General features: G+C 36.3%; 1 long non-coding RNA gene across 1 annotated transcript in view; it reads left to right on the top strand.

The window, feature by feature from the left end:
- LOC136863980 (uncharacterized) overlaps nucleotides 1-15,841 on the top strand; it is a 64,825-nt gene extending 48,984 nt beyond the window's left edge. The window contains exon 2 of the long non-coding RNA XR_010859234.2: nucleotides 12,454-15,841. This is a non-coding gene — a long non-coding RNA (uncharacterized lncRNA). The remainder of the gene's footprint in view (nucleotides 1-12,453) is intronic.
- The last annotated feature ends 417 nt before the right edge of the window (nucleotides 15,842-16,258 follow it).

Here is a 16,258-nt window from a genome sequence, read left to right as displayed (position 1 = left end):
GTTGATGGAATATTACTCCCGTTCGTTATCAGATGACTTACCGTGCGCTATTATATTTCGAGAAGTAATTCACGTCGCCATTTTTTCTCCGTATGAAATGTTTTCTCAACCGATCGTTCGAAAATAGTTATCCAGCATTCAACATGGATTTACCCTTGCACTAACAGGAAGAAGTATTCATACACGCTAAGATAAATGATAATAAGAACAATACTGCTAATGGTTTTGCATGCCACTAATTCGAAGATGCTGAGTTGCCAGAATTTTGTCACACAGGACTTCTTTCATATGCCTCAAAATCTACCGACTTGAGACTGACGTAATTGGAGCCTCCTTTACTTCGTTTTCAAATGAAATCATCCAGTCAAATAATTTACATTCATTTTCATATGCCTTTGCTGGCGAGACTTAGTGTTTACAGTGCACTGTGTCTTCTGGTGTGGGCTAGAACAAATTTGTTACTTTCATTGACCTGTCTCATCCTTGGCTTTGACGATATGAAAGTGACTGAGGTATGATCGATGCTAGTAATGCCATTTCTTAGGCAGCTAGTCCCTGTTATAAGCTGTGTGAATATGTCACTCATAGATTCGGTTGGTGCATGCGTTTAATTGGTCTTGACAGACTGATATCTTACAGCTACTTCTGGCTCAGCGAGGAAAGCAGCGGGAAACTACCTCTTTTCCCTAGTACACCTCTTCATTGACACCTAGGCTTAACAACACAACAACATTAATTTGTATTCGTTTAAAATATGAAATTGAGTACGTCTCCCTATAAACAATTACATAATTAAGTAAGTATACCAAGAGTATTTCTTCAATAAGTGAAGTACTTGATGAGCTAAATATTCTGCCTCTCAGAAGTTTCTAATTATTAGGAAAATTATTATTTGTGAGAAAAATAATTTTCACGACGTTTGTTAACACTTCCTCTGAAGAAATTTCACCGGATAACTTAACATTGTATTATTCGTTCCGGCCATTTCTCATTTATCTGAGGTCGGCACTTTGTATGGATTCTTCCCAGTTTTATGGCATGATGACTTCCTGCCGCCAATGCTGTCTGGAAGGATATAGACGGCTTACTTCTAAAACCTCGTATCTCTCAATGCTCTTTCTACCTATTATTTCCCTTAACACTGGTCACACCTCCCAGCCACATATGGATATGCAGTCCATCAAAACAATTTTCGTTGTGTTCATTTTCCTTTGCTAATGAGTAAAAGAAATTGAACCTTAAATGCATTCTTCTGTACGAGTGCGTAAATACGTGATGCAAACAACATCCCTACAACACGGTATAGTAAGGTCCATTTTCCTTTACACATCGACATAGGAAATTCAAACCAATGAATATTGTTCTGGTGGACTGCATATCCATATGTGGCCAGAAGGCTTGGGCAGCCTTAAAGATAATAATGCGTAGGAAGAGCATCGGGACATAGGATGTTCTAGAAGTAAGCCGTTGATATACTGTATTCACTATTGCATAGTTATATGGTGGATTTGAGTATTAATATAGGTAAATATTAATTCAAACTCAAACAATCAGTCCCTGAGCTAGGGGAATAGGAAACAACATGCCTTCTTGGTTCAATAGGGACACTAATCAAGAAATTAAAGGATGTAGCTTGAAAAAATGATATTTCGGTTCTCCCAAATATATCACGGTGAGAATAACTCCCCATCTGTTAATATAGGAGAAATAATTACGAGCAGTTAAAAACACCGACCCCTCCTGGAATCCAGCCTAGCGCCTACTGAATCGAAGGTTACAATGCTGACCATCCAGGGCAGGGACCGGACAATAGGGAAACATTAAATTCTAAGCATAAAGTGTTAAAACAAGTATATGTCGGGGTAGAATTGAGGAGATAACAGCATGTACTCCCTGCATTGTTCGCTGAATGAACAGAGGAAACGCGGTAACGGTGGAGAAGTTCATCGGTGCATTCACACGAAAGAGGTTTGTCTCGGCATGGCGACATTGTTGATACAGCTCTCTCGAACATCCCTTAGTACCCAAAGAGTTTCCTTTTTTATTTTCGTTTACTACATAAATATACTTTTATACCAGATTTTTTTTGTGCCTTCTTCTCTCTTGGTTGGGTAGCGCAGACTTCCCCTCTGAGCTACGCAATAACGTATTTGTTCTGACAGAGATGCAATATTTCATGACTAGAATGCTTCCACTGTCTCCAATGTTGATTGTTTTGACTATTTATTCCTTTTTTTACTGCAAGGAATACTAAACAACTTGCCTTCTTCGTTCATTAAGGGCACTAATCAAAAAAGTAAAGGATGTAAGTTCATAAATTGTATGGCATTTCGCTTCTTGCAAAAATATCACGGAGGGATATAGTTCCAATTTGCTTTCAATAACCTTTAAAGTCTCTGCACGTAGCTAAAGTTCTGGCTATATATTTGCTACCCAATAGCTCTTTTGGAAAGTCTGAAATGCGAAACGTTGTGATTTGAAACAAGATAAATGTTTACATTCCCTGGAAAATAGTATTAAAGAAATTGTGTCACTGGGATATATTTCATTTCCTTTTCACTAAATGACGAGATTGTTCACCTTAGTACTCTATTAACAAATTGAAACGGAAGAGACACATGGCAAAATATCGGGAAGAAATTTGTGTGTATGTGTGAGTGATGTTTGTGTACCGTGAAGAAGTTATCTTAAACAAATTATAGGCTACTGTAGGCTGTACTGCATATCGATGGCTTACTTCTTAAACCTCGTATGTCACATTGTTCTTCCTACCAATTTAATTCCTTAAGACTGGTCACGCCACTCAGCCACATATGTATATGCAGTCCATCAGAATAATTTTCGTTGTGTTCATTTTCCTATGCTGCTCTGTAAAGGAAAATGGACCTTATCTACCGTATTGTAGGGATGTTGTTTGCATGGCGAATTTATGCACTCCTATAGTATAATATATTTAAGGTTAATTTTCCTTTACATGTGAGCATGGAAAATGAACATAGGTAAAATTATTCTGATGGACTGCATATAAATATGTGCCTGGGAGGCGTGACCAATCTTAAGGAATATTATGGGTCGGAAGAGCATTGGGACATAAGAGGTTTTAAAGAAAGCCATCGATAAGTACATTTTATGCCATACGCTAAATAAATAATAATAATAATAATAATAATAATAATAATAATAATAATAATAATAATAATAATAATAATAATAATAATATAATTGTGCGGAAAATGTATAACATTCATGAATGTTAACTTATAGAATATTATTGATTGTTAGCTTAATAGCTAAATTATTTTCTTAATATTAATAAAACTATAAGTAGTTAAATAATGATAATTTTGTTTAAATCACCATGTAAATCACACTCGGACCGTTCTGTTCTTCATACTGTAGGCCACTAGGAGAATATGCATAAGTCGTACACACATTGAAACTCAGAAATATGATTATAAATTTGGGCTGGACTGTTGGTTTGTGCTGATTCCTGGCATATTATAAATCAGACTATTTCATATTTTGTGTTTGAGTGATATTGTAGCTCTCCTTCTTTGTCAACGGTACCATTTCGTAATGTCTGTAAAGTAGATATACTGTAGTTGTAGTCGAACCAATGTATTGGAAAGTGTGTAATTTAGCTGGCCCCGCCTTCTGGACCACGATATTTTGCTTTGTTGGGCGTATATCATTTCTGGTTTCATCTTTCTCCTTTCATAGACTGACCTCAAGCAATCCATGATACATCTTTCTTGACTTGTCCCAGACTTCCTGTCGTCTGAGGAATCAATGAAATTGCATGTTATCGCTGCAGTGAGGGAATTATCGTGACTTGCATTTAATTCTCCCATCCTTTTCTCACACTGTTTGTTAATACAGTATACATATATGCATACCTATAGTATAAACAATATTTTTCAACACAATTGAAAATCTGCTGAAATATGTACTGTGACCATAGGTTTACATGAAGTTCTGTATGCCGGGTGGAGTAGTGCTGGTGTCGGCAGATGTATTGGCACTAACATAACTCCTGCGGAACAAAATTTCGGCACCTCGGCGTCTTCAAAAGTCGTAAAGGATTTTAGTGGGACATGACATAAACAACACTACTTATTATTAAAATTCTGCGTATTAGAAACTTCGTAATATATTCCATTCTCTAGAATTATGGTCTATCTTTGGTTCCATAGGTGTGGATTTTAGCTCTCTTTCCTTTCCAAGATCACCAGTATTCCACTGAGTACGTCATTCTTCACTCCATCTACTTGTTTACTCTGTTTTAAAAGACGCCTTATTGTCGTCCGATATTCTGAAGAGGGCGCCGTGCTGACGATAACTTTAGCATTGCCACGTCGTCTCATTTGTGATAATTGTTGTTCATATTTGAGCAAATAAACCTTACACTAAGGTTAACATTTAAAATTCCGTGCGTTGTTTGGTTCTTAATGAGGAAGAACATGTCAAATTGGTTTTCTAGATTAAAGCTTAATATCAGCCTAAATTGCTAAATTTACTTATTTTTCTCAATGAGGAAAGAGACAAAAGAAAATAATAATTAAATTGAGAATTTTTGGAGAGAACGCATGGTATTTTAGAGACATATACACCCAACTGATTGAAAACGAAATATCTTCATTATCAACCAACTGTATTTTAAACATATTCAATAATATTTCGTCGCTCGACCGGTAAAAGGTTGTATTCAACAAAGCTCTTCCTATCAATTATTCTCCTTAAGACTGGTCACGCCTCCCAGTGTCGTATGGATATGCAGTCCATCAGAACAATGTCAGTTGTGTTCGTTTTCCTATGCCCCTGTGTAAAGGAAAATGAACCTTACAGTACCGTACTGTAGGAATGTACGTTTGCATTACGTATTTACGCACTCCTAGTGTACAATTCTTATTCTTACAGTTATTATACTCATACCTTTTATTCAACAGTAAGTGGGGAAGGAAAACTGAACGTAGTGAAGTGATATATTTTAGATTTCCATCAAATTCTTTCATATTATAATACATAAGCCGACACTGCACTCAAGTTTCACTTGTTCGCTGCTGTCGCTCTCTAATAAACAACTCTCTCTCCCTATGCTCCCTCGCTAGAAGAGAATGTACTAACCTCGCCCTCTGTGCACTTTTCCTTGAGTTGAGTCTGTATGGGCTAAACGGATCATGAAAACGTTAATCGTTATGTGTTCAGTCCACGTATAAATGACACAAATATGTGCAGGGTGTTAATTAATATTTCTGTTTAATATATTTTCAGTTTTTATTGTAATGTAATCCTTGCCAGGCCAGTTCCACGTGATTGAATACAGATAAATCATCCTACGTGTTCATAATTCTGAGAAAATCCATTGAGTTAGGGTAAATAATTTGAAGGACGTATGTCAAATGGCACATCATTTGAAATATTATTTCATCGCTGTCTGACAAAGAAGATTATCTCCAAGATATGTTGTTGTTCTTCTACGTCCCAGATGTTAAATAAGATAGGGTTTTAATCATTCTGCCCTCAAGGGTTCGGTTTTAAGTCACGAAAGCAAAGTTATTTATTCCTCTAAAATCCTTTGACGTACGAAGTAGAATTTTCGCGTGAAGATTGCCTTTTTAATATATAAAAGAGGTGGAATTCTTTAAAGGTATTTCTTATTCATATTCTAGGTAGGTGGAATTTGGATTAGTATCGATAGTAAAATTATTCATATCTCCGACTCTATTTTATTTACTAAGCTAGGATTTCACATGATGGTCATTTCTACGTCTTAGATATTAAATTGGAAAATAGGGCAGGTTTTAAAATATAGAGGATGAGCTCTGAAAGAATTCATTCCTGCAAAGCTATTTGACGTAGAAAGCTGAAATTTTATAAGCTAGTTGATCATCCGTCTTGAATAAGTAATGCATTTAAAATATTCTACCACTAAGGAGTTGAATGAGATTAGGTCCGCTACCAAAAGTATTTATTTCCTCGAAACTGTTCGATGAAGTTAAAATTTTACGGGATGGTTGTTTTCTGTTTGTTATAGGTGTTGAATAGAAAATATTTCAAAATATCCTAGACAGCACCAAGGGGTTGAAATACTTTTCAGCTCTGAAAACAAAAAATATTCATTTCTCAGGAACGGTTTGATGAACGAAGTTGTGAGAAGCTTGGGGAAGGGTTTTAACCTCATTGTGGTATTGCTCTCTCGCATGTAAACACTGGGCTGAGATGTCAATACAGCATCTACATTGCTCTACGTTGATTGCTCTCTTTCACCTTATATCGTCGCTGGAAAGGTAAAAGGTTGTATTCCACAAAGCTCTTCCTATCAATTATTCTCCTTAAGACTGGTCACGCCTCCCAGCCACGTATGGATATGCACTCCATCAGAACAAATTTTGTTGTGTTCATTTTTCTATGCCCATGTGTAAAGGAAAATGAACCTTACAGTACCGTACTGTAGGAATGTACGTTTGCATTACGTATTTACGCACTCCTAGTGTACAATGCATGTAAGATTCATTTTCGTTTAATCGTCGACATAGGAAAACGAACACAACGGACATTGTTCTGATGGACTGCGTATCCATATGTGGCTGGGAGGCGTGACCAGTCTTAAGGAGAATAATTGATAGGAAGAGCTTTGTGGAATACAACCATTTACCTTTCCAGCGACGATATATTAAACAAGAAATGGGCCCGCATGGTGGCTGGCCATGATTGTGGTTAGCCAGTTCGAGTTCCTTTGGTTGAAATACTTTCACCGACAGCATGTTGGTCGGCAGAGGAGGAGATGGGGTGGCATACAATTTATAATCACTAGATTGTGTTCCAAAAGTACGGACTTAATTCCAAACCTCACACAGTATTCGTATGGAATGAGAGAATATGACGCTGTAGACGGGCATTCGTCTTTCGGATGGAGACATTAAGCATTGAGCAGCTCCATTCACCCATGAGGATAAAATAGAAAAATCTGATCCAGGCGTGTCAAACATGCCCTCGGAGACACCCGGCTTTAAAATCCACACAATAACTAACTAACTAATTAATTAAATAAATAAGTAAATAAGTAAACAAAATAGTTTTACATCTTACAGTTCCTCAGCTGAATGGTCATCTTCGCGTTATTCCATTCAGAGGGTCACGGATTCGGTCCCCCTCTGGGTCGGAGATTTCAGCCGCGTCTAGTAAATTCCTCCGGCTTGAATACTGAGTATTTGTTCTTACTTCAATACATTTATTTTCATATAAATACAACAGAACACTCTACCGACTATCACAGAAACACACAGTGGTGAGTACATACATCCACAAAGGGATTGGCGTCAGGAAGTTATACGGCCATAAATCAGTCCATTCGTGCGACACAGTTCACTACCGTAATCTACCACACTCTGGAAAAAATTGGCGGATTAATAATTATAGTGTTCTTCTGTTGAAAGATCCCTTGAAATTTAGGAAGATGTTCTTAATTTTTAAAATACGGAGTTAAATGGGAACTATACGAATTTTCCTTTTCATACTCATTTCATACGAAGTAGATACATCTTCCATGAATGCGCATCAGTGAAATAGTTATTTCAACTTCTCTTCAGCTAATATTGCTTTTGTGAGAAGCTTGGGGAAGGGATTTAACCTCATAGTGGTACGGCTCTCTCGCTTGTAAACAATGGGCTGAACTATCAACACAGCAACTACCTTAACTACTATAACTCAAGATTTGCCTTCTGGTAGGTTGTTGAACTTGGCGCGGAGTTTCTTCGTCTAGGCCTAAGGAAGTGTGAACTAGAAGAGGAAGAATTCTATATTAATGAATGGAAGTTACGCAATTCGTACTCTGTCATTTAAATGGCTCTTTGATTTCCAGACAAATCTGTAAAATTATGAGTATAATTTGTTGATTATATTTATATTATATTTTTAAACATTATTTTCTGAATTCTTAATAAGTTATTTCTCCAAATTGGACCGCGTGGTTGTCTTATGTACCTTATACAATTTTTCATTGTTTAGAATACTAGTATTCTGTAATAAGGCGAATGACACACACATGCTCGATCCGAGGCAATAGGTCGCTGATCGCCTTACTGATCAAATTTGGAAAAATCTTTATAGTAATTCAACGGGCCATGGAAGCTTCACATCTTTGGACCTTCCACAATGATCAAATTCTCTATTCTGATTTTTTTGGATACGGCAAGAAAGTATAGTTTATTGTTATTGATATGAAACAACTTGAAAACCTCCGGTCATTATTAACATCCTTTGCATTCAAACGATGTTACTTTTATCCTATAACGATTTATATATACTGGATTATTTCCACCTAGTTTTCAAAGCATTAATTGTGGTGAAAAAGGTGTATGGCATATATAAAAATCTCGTTAATATTGTTTAGAGTTCACGTAAAGTTGAAGATTTCATGACTGTGATCACGATGAAAGTAGGTTTTGTAAAATTGCAGGCTCGTTGTTTTGTCCTTAAGTTCGTATGTTTATCAGTTTTAAAATGAACTGCATTATATTGTGTGAATTCAATATAAGAAATATTCATAGGTTATTTCGTCGCTGTTCGGGAAAAAGACCATATTTCTCAATGCTGTTCCTATACATATTTTCCTTCAGACTGGTCACGCCTCTCAGCCACATATCGATGGCTTTCTTTAAAAACCTCGTAAGTCCGAATACTCTTCCTATCCATTATATTCCTTAAGACTGGTCACGCCTTCCAGTCTCATATTTATATGCAGTCCAAAAGAATAATTTTCGTTATGGTCATTTTCCTCTGCCAATTTGTAAAGGAAAATGAACCTTAAATACATTATACTGTAGGAGAGTGTAAATTTGCCATGCATTAAACATCCCTACAATACGGTAAGGTAAGGTCCATTTTTCTTTAGACATTAGCAAAGGAAAATGAACACAGCGAAACTTATTCTGATGGACTGCATACAAATATATGACCGGGAGGCGTGACCAGTCTTAAGGAATATAATGGGTAGGAAGAACATTTGGACATACGAGGTTTTCAAAGAAAGCCATCGATATGGATATTTAGTCCATCCGAACAATATTCGTTGTGTTCATTTTCCTGTGCTTACGTGTAAAGAATGAACCTTACCTTACCGCACTGTAAAAATGTACAGTATGTTTTGCATGACTTATTTACGCACTCCTTCGGTATAATGTACTTAAGGTTAATTTTCCTTTCCACATGAGCATACGAAAATGAACACAACGAAAATTGTTCTGATAGACCGCATATCCATACAGTATGTGGCTGGGAGGCGTGACCAGTCTTAAGGCAAATAGGAGGAGTATTGTGATATATGACCTTTTGCCCGATCAGCGACGATTTATCTCACGAAAATGACCGTTTCTCTTAAGTTGTTGGTTTGTAACGATATTTAAAATTTAATTTTAATTCCCGTATAAAATGCTTTCCTACTAAGGGCTAACAAATTGAAACATTTCTGCTTGTGGTGGTTGTTTCCTCTGCCTTCGACTAACTGTTGTGTATTATTCTTACAAGGGAGCTCTTTTGGTTGGACCAGTCAGATTCAATTATTGTTGGTAAAATCATTTTGCCGTATAATCGATGGTACCGTACCGTAGTGTTATAATTTATTGCCGGGCGGTTCGGAGCAGTTATCTGATGACGTAGAATGATCTTGCTTAGGCACTGTTGAAATATAACGCTGTGAATATTCTAAACTTACAGAAACATTATTTGTTTAGAAATAAGCCCATATTTTCAGTGTCGACTCAGTTTAAATTTAAACTTGAAAATTTTCCAGTCTGACGAACACACAATTTCAATTCAAATATTACACTATAATATACCTGTAAACAATTAAGCAAGGAATAAATACACAGTATTAAACAAAGAATGTCATGTTTCGTTCTCAAAAGCACAACATCAGATTCTCTCAAGTCACATTCAATATTTCGAAGTATCGGACGATTAATAGGCCTAGTGTGTATTTATTCTTTGTTAAATAATGTCGTCGCTGCACCAGCGAAACCTCGTATTCCACAATGCCTTTCTTATCCATTATTCTACCTTAGACTGTTGACGCCTCCCAGTGACATATAGATATCGACGTCTTATCTCTAAAGCAAAGTCACCTCCGTACAGGCCTTGAAGACCCTTGGAGGAGTGGAAGGTAAAGGCTTCCGCCATTGTTAACCTCGGCACGTGATGGGGTAGAGTGGTTAGCTCTACGCCCGGCCGCCTTTGCCCCCAGGAATTAACCTGGTACTCATTTTTGGTGTAGGCTGAGTGAAACTCAGGGCCATATGCACCCCCGGAAGTGGAAATCTCGTTTCTGAAATTTTACGACTTCCTGACGGGGATTCGAACCCACGTCATTCTGGGCGAACCGAGCAGGCCTTTACCGCCTCGGCCAGGCAGCCGGCCCCGTGGTGTAGGGGTAGCGTGCCTGCCTCTTACCCGGAGGCCCCGGGTTCGATTCCCGGCCAGGTCAGGGATTTTTACCTGGACCTGAGGGCTGGTTCGAGGTCAACTCAGCCTACGTGATTGGAATTGAGGAGCTATCTGACGGTGAGATAGCGGCCCCGATCTAGAAAGCCAAGAATAACGGCCGAGAGGATTCGGCGTGCTGACCACACGACACCTCGTAACCTGCAGGCCTTCGGGCTGAGCAGCGGTCGCTTGGTAGGCCAAGGCCCTTCAAGGGCTGTAGTGCCATGGAGTTTGGTTTGTTTTTTTTACTTCTAAAACCTAGTATCTCCTAATGCTGTTCCTATCCATTCTTTTCCTTCAGACTGGTCACGCCTCCCAGCCACATATATTGATACGTAGCCCATCAGAACAATTTTGGTTGAGTACAATTTCCTATGCTAACGTGTAAAGGAAAATGAATATTAAATGAATTCTACTGTAGAAGTGCGTAAATACGTCATGCAAACTACATCCGTACAACACGGTATGGCAAGGTCCATTTTCCTTTACACACCCGCATAGGAAAATGAACACAACGAGAATTGTTCTAATGGATTGCATATCCACATGTGCCTGGGAGGCGTGACCAGCCTTAAGGAATATAATGGGTAGGAAGGGCGATGGGACATACGAGGTTTTGGAAGTAAGCCATCGATATGCTGTCCAGCAGAACAATTTTCGTTGTGTTCATTCTTGTATGCCAATGTGTAAAGGAAATTCAACCTTGCTGTACCGCGCTGTAGGAATATATGTTTGCAAGACGTTTTTACGCAATTCTATAGTATAATGCACTTGAAATGTATTTTCCTTTACATACCAACGTAGGAAAATGAACACAATAAAAATTGTTCTGATGGACTGCATATCCATATGTGGCTGGGAGGGGTGATTAGTCTTAAGGAAAGTAATGGGTAAGAAGAGCGTTGTGGGATACGAGGTTTCGCCGGTGCAGCGACGTTATGTTTTATTACAGGTGTGTTATAGTGTCATATTTATATTGAAATTGTGTGTTCGGCAGACCGGAAATCTTTTAAGTTCACATAAACAACTATAACATGAATGCGATTATAACAAATGGAACAACATTCCTTACCCTACAAATCCGTTTTAGTAACAGGTACTGTATGTTGAATATATCAAAATACAAGTGTTTTAATACCTCTGTTTCGCTTATAATGGGAGTTAAAATATTATGTAGAATGCAATTTTGGTCATCTATGTATAAACATGCATACTATTAACATAATATTTTACTGTAAAAACGAATTAACTGCTGGATTTTTCTTCAAAATCAGTAAACGGTCTATGTAATAATGTCAGTCATGCAGTTATGCTCTGATATCATGATTGATCATTCTACCAAGTTCCATTGCAATCTGTCTGATCCAACCTGAAACAGATATCTTGTTAGTTACATTGCAAAATAATGTCCTTCTGTGCATCTAATAATGTTTCATTCCCTCCTGAAAAGCTGAACCCGAACGTCTAGTGTCGCAAAAAATGCATGTTGTTTTATAACAATCAGAGTATAACCCATAATCTTTGAGATTACACAATATTAGTCAAATGTAATTTTATGAACGTCCGATTTTGACGAATACCTTCGAAAAATTATGTTGCATGATGAACTAGGTTTCAAGTGGAAGATGGAAGGCATGACAAGCATGTAAGCAGGTCTAGGCTGGTTTCAAATGAGTTATAATCTTCTTCTTTTCTGTAAGCATGGTAAATTAGCTACAAGGTTTTAAGTGGTGTTTGGTGAGAAAGGTAAATGTGTACTTGTTGGTTGTGGAATGAAAGTTTGATTATCTTTGGTTGAAATATATTTCGTATTACACCCTCTCTTAAGATATTACTTTAATATGCTTTGTCAGTATAATGACTTAATATTATCATCAATATTTATAAGTTTTCTTTAGAATGTTAATATATTGTATAATAGTGAGTAATTTGACTTGAAAGCGAGTAACTATCTTTCACCTCCTCCATTTACAGACGTGACGAAGGCAGCTTTTGGTGAAGGAATGAAGTCTCAACACTACCCCTGCACTCAAAATACTACCTCCTCTTCTCCGTGATGACGTCTGGAAAATCGCTGGAACGAGAGACTTATAACATCTGGACGTTGCAGAAGAAGAAGGAGGAAAGGAGAGAAGTAGAACACGGAATAAATAAAAAGGCTTTATAAAGTGTTGAGGCAAAAACTCATCCTGAACTGTGTACTTAGTACTTAAGTATTTTTCGAAAGAAACTCAGAAGTTCAAAGAAGTGAATGACACAGAAATATGTAATATTCTACAGTATGTTTTTGTTAATATTGTTCTTGAATGTACAAAAATGGGACAAGTGCAAAAAGTTTAATTTGAAAGCGAAATGCAAATACTAAGGACATAAAATGTAATATATAGTTGATAGGTAGGCTTGCATACTTGTGAACTGTCAATGTAAAAGCAAATAAAATGTTATAAGAAAGTGAACTTAACCAAGTTGCGCCGTAATGAACAGAAATGGAGTGACGTGCAACTTCAAGAGATACGTAAATTACTGTGGATTGTTCTTGCTTATGTGTGCCATTTGTCATACTGAAAAAGAGAGGAATTTTTTGACAGATACTCAACTCAGTATGTTCAATTGTAAAGGAAGTTCCAGTACTTAAAAACCTTTTCTTTAAGTCATGTTTGTTTATCTTATTTATATTTGACAGTATTTTATGCAGAGTTTTGTATGATGCAGTGCATGAAGTTTTAGTGACTTCATGGAAGGAATGTGTGCCACTTACATGGTTTAAAAACCACGAAGAATTAAAGTATTAACTTTACATAAGTCATTTTTCAAGTATACGATGTTTTAGTACTTCGACGAAAATCACACAATAAAGAGTTTAATTATTATTTTGAATACACATATTATAGCAAATTATATTCGTTTCAAACGAACGAACCAAACATTTCTTCCATTGTACCTTACCGTGCAAACAGTTTGGAGCAGATTCATAGCAGTGATGTGCGATACTATTTGTTGAACATATAAACTTAGTACAATTAATAACAATATGTTCTGTAATTGTTTTAATTTGTTTTATACTTTTTTGTTATTTGAAATGTAAATATTGGGAGTGAATGAAGTGTGGCTATTTCATCGTCTTTTTCAAAAAGCATTGTAACCCTTTTTCTCTCTCCTTGCGAGTAGGGTGTTAGAACAAGTTTCAAAATACTAATTCCTTTTTTTAGTGAAGCAAGTAGGTCTTTATGAAGATCTCCATATGTTATATAAAATGTAATCTCTGTGTGATAAGGAACAAGACGTAATACCCTTCATGATACGTAATTATTATAACTTAGGCCAAGTCTCGTGGCATTGGCGAATACAACTGGTAAGTAACAATGTGGAAAGTTAAAAGACAAGTAATTAATTTAATGGCTATAATTTCGAACACCAGAAATCACCTTGCTTAAGATAGGATCGAAATTAATAAAAAATTGCCAAAAATTAATCTTCTAGTTTATTAATTAGATGGTGATAACATACGAGGTAGCATACTGATTTACCAGGTTATGAATTAGTTTTGATATTTAAACCCATCATTCAGCGAAATTTGCAATAGAGATACAACTATTATCGAGCATGACAAATAACGTTAATTTTCACTTATATTGACATGTAACACGCTTAGTTTGAATTAACTTGGTTCTGACTGAGGGACGATGCCTAAGAGGTTTGTCGATTTATGTAAAGAGTGCGTCTTGAGACATATCGTCGCTTCACCGGTAAATGTATTCCACAAGGCTCTTCCTAACGATTATTCTCCTTAATACTGGTCACGCCTACCAGCCACGTATGGATATGCAGTCCATCAGAACAAATTTTGTTGTGCTTATTTTCCTATGCCAATGTATAAAGAAAAATTAACCTTACTGTACCGTACTATACGTATTTACGCACTCCTATTGTATAATGCATGTAAAGTTCATTCCTACAGTACGGTACTGTAAGGTTCATTTTCCTTTGCACATTGGGATAGGAAAACGAACACAACGGACATTGTTCTGATGGACTGCGCATCCATATGTGGCTGGGAGGCGTGACCAGTCTTAAGGAGAATAATGGATAGGAAGAGCACTGTTGAATACGTTTTACCGGTGGAGCGACGATATTTTGAATTTCATTTATAATCTACGAAAGATTCTCACAGTAATCTTTGGAAACAATTATGTGGCTAACTAAGAAATCATGAAAATTATAGTCTGAAAATGAAACTTCATGGAAAGTATCGCAGATTTAATATAGGTTTGGTAGCCTATATCGACATTAATTTTTGAGAATTTTTAAGGTTTCAAGGGCTCAATTTTAGCCTTTTACTGATTTCTAAAGTATACTTTTACTCGTATATATTATTTAAACTAATTTTATGAAAGTTTTTTTAATCTAGGTCACTTACAGTTATTGTGAAAATTGAACCAAGTTTATTAAAATTAAAATAATATTTCTATGTCGAGTAGTTCACCAGTAATTTTGGATACAAAGTTTTACTTTCTTCTAAACATATTTAGAAATTAACTATATTTTCGTTATTTGAAATATTTCTGAAAACGATGAAAATAAACATATTTAAACACAATAAGATAACGTTTCTGAATTTTTGAGCCACAAATGCCTATTAGAACCCTCAACAACTATATCCCTCTTGCCATAATATTTTATCTCGTCGTTTTTTAAAAGATTGTGAACAGAAATCTTTGGCTAGAGTAGGTTGTATGATTTCTTAATACAATTTAAGAACGAGTTATTACAGACGATTCCAATAACAATTAAAGGCGTAAGTAATGTTGACTTTTTATTCAATCGGCAAGAAACAAAAAATATGTGAATTGTACAAAGACATCTGAAAATAGAGTAAGTCCGTTAAAAAAAAAGTATTGTTACCTGGTATGCATACGGTGTTCAGGTTATCGTAATGTAAATAGGCGCAGACGTTGCTTACCAAGTTGATGTTGTGTTCCAAGCATAGAGACTGGATTTCTCTAAGTATATCAGTGTTTAATATAGAGACACAAGTGTAGTATACGTAATACTCTCTTTAATATTGTAAAACGATTACTTTCTCTCGTATACTGTTTTGTAATTATTATGTTATATCGTTCACTGGACAAATTGTTTTTTTAATGTTTGAATATATGAAATTATAACAAAAATGTGTTTCCTTACTTTGCATCTTCCCTATATCGTTGTTACTATGTTGCTCAAAGAATACAATATTTTGTTTCGTTTATTATATCTCATTCTCTCTCCTTCTCACTCGCTCTAGTTCTCTACTGTGTGTTACCTACTGTAAATGTGTGATTGTAATTTATTTTAATAAAAAGTATCAGTTTTGAAAAAAGAATCTAAACCGTATTAATTTTTTTATTATCATTGTTCCGTAGTATAAATGAATATTTCGATGGCTTACTCCTAAAACGTCGTATATCCCATTGTTCTTCGTACCCATTATGTTTCATAGGATTAGTCACGCCTCCCAGCCACATATTTAGGTGCAGTTCATCAGAATAATTTTCGTTGCCTTCAATTTCCTATGATGGACCTTACCATAGCGTATTGTAGGTATGTTGTTTCGATGGCGAATTTACGCACGCCTACAGCATACTCAAGGTTCGTTTTCCTTTACACTCCCGCATAGGAAAATGAACGCAATAAATATTATTTGATGGAGTTCATATCAATATGTGGCTGGGAGCCGTGACCCGTCTTAAGGAAAATAATGGGCAGGAAGAGGTGGTTTTAGAAGTAAGCCATTGATTTT

Source organism: Anabrus simplex, chromosome 1, assembly GCF_040414725.1.
Source record: "Anabrus simplex isolate iqAnaSimp1 chromosome 1, ASM4041472v1, whole genome shotgun sequence".
Lineage (NCBI taxonomy): Eukaryota > Metazoa > Arthropoda > Insecta > Orthoptera > Tettigoniidae > Anabrus > Anabrus simplex.
Note: the sequence above shows the minus strand (reverse complement) of the source record. Positions and strands in the feature narration are given on the sequence as shown.